This window comes from Salvelinus sp. IW2-2015, linkage group LG19, assembly GCF_002910315.2.
Source record: "Salvelinus sp. IW2-2015 linkage group LG19, ASM291031v2, whole genome shotgun sequence".
NCBI classification, from domain to species: Eukaryota; Metazoa; Chordata; class Actinopteri; order Salmoniformes; family Salmonidae; genus Salvelinus; species Salvelinus sp. IW2-2015.
The window spans coordinates 24754210-24760209 of NC_036859.1; the positions used below are offsets into that span (position 1 = coordinate 24754210).

The window sequence follows — 6000 nt, forward strand, 5'->3', positions numbered from 1 at the left end:
CTCAACACATTTCAGCTTTTCATTTTGTATTCATTTGTAAAATAAAAAAATAAAAAGCAGAATTCCACCTTCACATTATGGGGTATTGTGTGTAGGCCAGTGATAAGAAATTACAATTTAATCCATTTAAAATTCAGGCTGTAACACAACAAAATGTGGGGTGTGAATACTTTCTGAAGGCAATGTATCTATAATCTCTATTCAGGTTCCCCATGGCATTAAACACTAGTTACTCATCTTCATCTTCAAGTTCAAAACCCCTAGACAGTGAGTAACAAGACAATCAGACTGAATCAGAAGTCTTGTGTGTAGGACTAATGCATTGTTTGTTTTGTGTGCTGCTCAGAATTCACTTACACTGTATAGAGAGTAACTCACCTTCCATCTACATTTTTGGCAGCATTCAGCATTCCTTCTGCCAAAGACTTACATTGACACTTTGCCCAACTATTTGTAATGGAAAAGGAAACAATGCAAACAATAACAGCCAATCCTTGAAATGGAGGCTTAAGGGCGAGCTGACTTTATATGTTCCTTTTTAAATGACTGTTTGGATGTTGATCCTGCATGGAGTGCTCCAAATCCTTAGCCAGGCATAATTCCTGTCCCAATTAGCACCCTATTCCCTATATAGTGCACTACTACCCACAGGGCTTTGGTCAAACGTAGTGCGCTATGTAGGGAATATGGTGCCATTTGGGGTACAGACCTTGTTTAGTCTATTTGTTTATCTCTTGTCCTCAAGATAAATGTGGACGGCCTCCTTTGTTGTGGGGGCATTTCATCTTGGAATTCCTCAAAATGTTAAGCTGTTTATTAAGTGACAATGATCAATAATGACTGATGTTGTAATTATGGGCTAATGCTAGCTCTGGGTGACATTGTCTGCCTCCGAGATGGAACTCAAAAGTAGTGCACTATATAGGGAGTAGGGTGCCATTTGGGACAGAAACATTTAATGTTAATTACCCTGGGAGGCCTTCACAAATAATGCAGAGAACCTCTTCAACTATAAGAGAGATCTCTCTAGTGTGCTATTAATCTTCATTCCAAGGAATACTCCTTATCACAAAATGTGCATTTAGCTTTTCTCTACGTGTTTTGTATAGCTGCACTGTACACAAGGACAATAAGACATTTAAATGCTGTATCTAGCATATGAATATGACCAAGCTTATTATAGCACAGATCATTTATCAACATGTTTGCATTTACCATGTTATCATTGAATTTTAATGTGTGTAAAAATAGATTGTTGATACAGTATGTTACTACACTACATCTCCTGGCATCTTCAGAAAGGTAGGTTTATATTTTAATATCTAACTCTCATTTGAGGTGTACAAACCTGACAATGCGAACATGGACTCTTCAGTTCGCTTCCACGCCCACACATTAAACAGAGTACACACATTCAGCTTGTGAATAGTTAAGCAAGGATCCATTGTTCTTGTACACTTCTTCTCGACACACCTGCAATCGCTTTTCCTTCTTGCTGCGTGGTTCCCACCACAACTAACCAAGGGATTTGGGAAAGGGGGATGGCAACAATGCTTTTAGTACATTTCAGGATCCAAGGACAAACTGGGGAAAGCTAAACATGCTGCTAAAAAGCATTTGGCCTGTTTTCTTGTTTAGAAGCTGATTGTTGTGGTCTAGGCCTAAGTGTTGTGTTTCCATCTCTCTATAATGACTCTCTCTATATCCCTCTCCAGGGGTACACCAACTAGCTAAATATCATAATTGCCGATCTAAGTTATCCTATTAACCCGGCAGAGAGAGATGCACTGCACCAGGGGCCGGTTGCACCAGTTGGACGTACACCTGGTCAAAACTATATGTCCAATTTACCATTTAAGACAAACTTTTTCACACCCAGCTGGTGCAACCTCTTGTCTTTCACGACAAGTGCCATAATGTCTGAGACAGAAACTGCAAAATAAGAGATACATTATGATGTCTCAACTTCTTCCACCAGCAACTTTCTTTCAGATCAGCTGACAAAAGTTTCCCCGTTTTGTAATGCATTTGCCCGCTCATTATAAAAATATTGTCACATAAATAATTTTTCTCTAAACTTATCTCTCTCCAATTATCTCTGATTCTGTGCATGTACAGTCCTTACAGGACACATTCCAAGTGGCAGCCTATTCCCTCTGGTCTAAACTAGTGCACTATAAATGGTATAGGGTTCCATTTGGTTCTCAACCACAGTTGTCCTCCACTCTGCACTGCTGTGGGATGGAATCCACAAGTGGCCCTGCAGATGCGCTCATTATAAATAAAAACATTCATTTAAAGGAAATTGCTAATTTAGAACACCATCATTTACCAACAGCATTTAGACCTTTGGTTCTCTCATTAATCAGCAAAGTGCTCATTGGAATTGCAGATCAGCCACAAGTTTAGAGGACATTCCTCTCCGCTCCACTCCCTCGCAACGAGAACAAGCTGCCTGCCTGCAGACCTCAGGCTCAATCAGATCTAATGTCTCCTCTGACCTCACCCACTGGTGATATTTACTGTCTGCCTGGGAGCGATGTCTGGGTCCTCCACTGGTTGTCAATGCAAGGACTGTCTAATATAGGGATGTAATAAGGAAAACTCAGCTCCCCAGGACAGAGCAACAGCAGGTACAATAAACCAGTTTTAATATGATATGAGTTGCAACTAGGGAACAACAATCCACATCAGAGCAGAAAGATTGTCCAACCTACCTTGGACCATATGCACGCCAAAGAATTAGGCATCAGAACACTAGAATGGACATGAACCTTCTTATGATGGTCCAAAGGTCAGCCATGTTGGTCAGGGAGTTGGTCAACCATGATTTAACGGTGTTGTGATAAGATGTTGTGTAAAATAATGAATGAAAAAAATTTATCTGCACTGATGTGTGTTAGCTAGCTAGCCAGAAAGTTTTAGAGGAATTATTCATTACAATTTTCAAATTAACTGCCAATATGGCAACATTCCATTCAAATAATGCAGTCAATCCACAGCCATACACTGGCTCAAATCAGTTGATGATAATGCACCTCAGATGCATTGCCTACGGTATTATGTAGTATACGCGCAACACATAACAAAACCACAGGGTTGAGTCCATTTGAGGTCGTCACAGGCACGTTAGATTTGAGATAAGCAGACGTTCACTTTATGAGGGACACAATGCTTAACCATTTCATACAACTCTCTAATGCAGTAGGGGAAGCAGACAGACAAGTAAAAGAGGCGTGGGGAAAACTCCCGAGGGGGAGACATGACGTAGTACCAGGAGAGTGGGTGATGGTAAAAAAATATATAACAGATACATTAGGGCCAAAATGGGAAGGTCCTTATCAAGTTTTGTTCATAACAAGATCAGCAGTAAAAGTCCAGGGAAAATCATGATGGATACGTGTCACTCATTGCAAGATTGTCCATTTTGATGACAAAGCGGAGCCTGGAGAAAAAATAACTGATTGATTAGCAATTGGGGGCCAATCTCGGGTGAAGAAGCATAGTAAGATGATCAGAACCTGATAAGCTTCTATGTTGTACACCGCAGTTGTCATATTAGGGATATCTAGGTGAAATGCCCAACTTTTTCCTGAAAATCGGGACATGCTTACTTAGGGAAAACTATGCGAAATATCAATTTCTCTTGAAATCAGGACATGTTACTTTCACTTTTTTGTTTCCTTCATTACAGGTTATGAGAATCTATCGTCTGAGGCTGCAGCAATATCCTTCGATTCAAGGATTGTACCTGAAACAATACAAGATCACCGGTAAAGTGCAACCAGTGGAACGGAAGAAGAATTCCTCACTACCTGTAAAGGGTGCGTAACTGGTGGCATGGAAGTCAGACGCAGGAGAGCAGAACTGGGTAATAACCGGAGCAGTTAAATAACAGAGGGTTAAATACACGACAAGTAATGAGGGAAATGTAAACCAGGTGTGTGTGAAAACAAGACAAAGCAAATGGAAAATGAAAGGTGGATTGGCGATGGCTAGAAGACCGGTGACGTCGACCGCCGAACGCTGCCCGAACAAGGAGAGGAACTGACTTCGGCGGAAGTCGTGACACTACCGGCAGACTGTCAGAACATCATTTTTAATAGTTATCTATGTGGTACTGATTCCAGTGTGGAAGAGCTGGTCACTTTTAAAGGACTTGGTGAGTGATTACCTTGCCAATAGGACAACTGAATATTATTGTCTTGTAGACAATACTTTTTTGTTGTGAGTTTCCTCCTAATACAGGATGAGGTAGGAATCGTAAGGGACATCATCATTACACCTGTTAATACTTATTTTCTATACATTTGTGTGAAATCTATTTATCATTGTAACAGCAAGTACAATATGCCCTTTGTGTTTTATAGAAATGCAAGGTGTTTCATGTGTTTTATACTGTCTATTTTTTCATGTTTTTTATTATTTTCTAAAAATACATTTTAAGTATATTTATTTTTTAAATAAGAATATTTCGAAGATAAATACACAACGCAGAGACAGAGGACGAAAGTCAATAGAGTAATAGCGATCAAGGGAAATTGTGATTTTTCTGTAACAGGGAATTATCAATGGAAGTGGTTGGTTTTCAATTCAACATCTGTTAGGAATGTCAGTCCTGAACTTATAGCTATGTGTGGCACGTTCTCATTGGTCCAACCTGAAATAGGATACTTGTTATTTGGGCATTGGCTCAGTTTTATTGCAAGGAATTCTAATTGGTCAACCACAGGCTAGGGCTGGGTTATAAGATTCATCCTGTACCTTTGTTCTGTGGAGAGAATTACAGGAGAGAGTCTCAGGCGAGCATCACAGAAGACAGGGGAGAATGACCATCTACTTCCAAGCATGATTTGTCCTATTTGAATAAACCAATTTTCCTCCCCCTGATTTGCGATGGGGTCTGTGTTATTAAAGTATAACATCAACTGCTAACAGGAATTATTCAATACTATTTTCTAATCAACTGCCAATGTGCCAACATTCCATTCAAATAATGCAGTCAAGCCACAGCCATACACTGGCTCAAATCAGTTGATGGTAAATAAATACAAGTACTGACATGGTATCATATAATAGCACTCACAGCTTTCCAAGAAAACAAAATCTGAGAAATGTATGGGCTGTTTACATATATTTTAGAGGCTATTTATTCTGAAAATGTGTATAAAACCCGTATAAACTGTATTTATAATTATATGACAATATTTTAGGTTGACTATAATCCCATCACACAATTTCAGAACCATCACATGCCTTACTTTATATTTTCCTGCATAAGTAAAAGCAGGAAATGCATTAACTATGCCTCTACTGTCATTCATTCCAATTAGACTGGTATTGGATTTCTCCCTGACCAAGATGGCTGCGACTTTGGCCCCATTGTGGAACTTTTAGGGTTTATGACATAGCCCCTCTAAAAATGTAATAGGATCTCTATGATGCACACACTGAGTGCTCAGCACCATATAATTAGAATCACGGAATTCCTATTCTAGTCATTCTGATTCTATACTCGGCACTCTCATACTGTCATGGTGACATCATCGGCCTCTTTGTCTTACCACTCGAGAAATGAGAACATATTCTCCACTGTGACCCTTCTTCCTCCACTGTTTGTTTGTTTATTTGTTTGTTTGTCTGTTTACTTCTGATTGACATCAATCTTACAGATGTAGGATCTTAAATTGAACCAGTTTGCTACAGAAGGAAAATAATCCTGCAGCAATAGGAAATGTGAATTATTATGTGGATTATAATGAATGGACATTTGTGTAGGGGTTGATATATTTTTAATAAGGGAAAAGCAAGTCTGAAATTTCAAAGTGGAAATTACAAACTTCAGAAGCCTTTTTCAACCAAATACATTACAAGTTTTACATTTCCTGCATTCCAGGAAAGTTCTCCTGCAACAGGCTGATCAAATTAAGATTCTACATCTGTACATGAACCGTACTTGTCATAACAAAGACAAATGTTCCTGTCAAGTATTTAGTCCAA

At 39.2% G+C, this 6000-nt stretch overlaps 1 long non-coding RNA gene across 1 annotated transcript in view; it reads left to right on the forward strand.

The window, feature by feature from the left end:
- The window catches only part of LOC111978997 (uncharacterized), a 50783-nt gene extending 45654 nt beyond the window's left edge, over positions 1–5129 (forward strand). The window contains exon 3 of the long non-coding RNA XR_002879259.2: positions 3695–5129. This is a non-coding gene — a long non-coding RNA (uncharacterized lncRNA). The remainder of the gene's footprint in view (positions 1–3694) is intronic.
- The last annotated feature ends 871 nt before the right edge of the window (positions 5130–6000 follow it).